Source organism: Sceloporus undulatus, chromosome 9 (genome assembly GCF_019175285.1).
Source record: "Sceloporus undulatus isolate JIND9_A2432 ecotype Alabama chromosome 9, SceUnd_v1.1, whole genome shotgun sequence".
NCBI classification, from domain to species: Eukaryota; Metazoa; Chordata; class Lepidosauria; order Squamata; family Phrynosomatidae; genus Sceloporus; species Sceloporus undulatus.
In genome coordinates this window covers 26,234,903-26,235,723 of record NC_056530.1, presented here as the reverse complement: position 1 = coordinate 26,235,723, position 821 = coordinate 26,234,903, and positions in this window count along the sequence as shown.

Below are 821 nucleotides of genomic sequence, written 5' to 3'. Positions count from 1 at the left end.
TTTGGTGAGAATAACAATCACAAAACAGAGTTATTCCCTGTTTACTTCTAGGGATGGGGAGAGAGAAAATTGTGCTGTGGGACCATTATTAATATTATATTGTTTTTAGTAGGCCTTAGCATTATTTTTGTTACTTCACACTTTGAATAAAAGGGGTTCATTTTCTGAGGTAAACTTTGGCACACACACCATTTGCAATCCTTCCCACGCCTTTTTTTTGTAATGCTATTAATTGTCCTGTTGTGAGCCACACTGAGTCCAGGGTCTTTAGCCCTCTCTGGCCAAAGACATGCTGTTTTCCTCACCAACTACAAATCCCAGGAGTCCCTAGATATGGAGCAAGGGCATTAAAGTGCTGTGAAACTGCATGATTTCGACATGGTAGAGACACCGGATTTGATTTTTAGTGAGTCAATAGGTGGTGTGGTTTATTTAAATGCAATTTATCCCATAGGTCACTGCGAATTGGGCCTCAGTAGAGTAGATTGATTAGAGTTAATTAAGTAATTTATTGGAGCCTAATTGGTCAGGCAAACTGGACTTTTGGAAAAAGCAACGGTTAGAAGAATAAGACTTTATTTCTCAGAGTCGCTTAATGGAAATAGTTTCTATGCCCTCTTTCAGAGGAAAACAATTTTGAAATCAATAGCCCTAAGGATGGCAACAAAAACAAAGCTGATGCTTGCGGGACTTTTTCAAAAACCTGCATTTAATTGCATTTTCCCAACTCAGCGCAATGGCCTCAACTTTTCGTGAGGCGATTTGTTGCCTCAGTTTTGGGCCCTTTTGCATGGGCAGCTATTTTACTTTGGCGGTTGTTT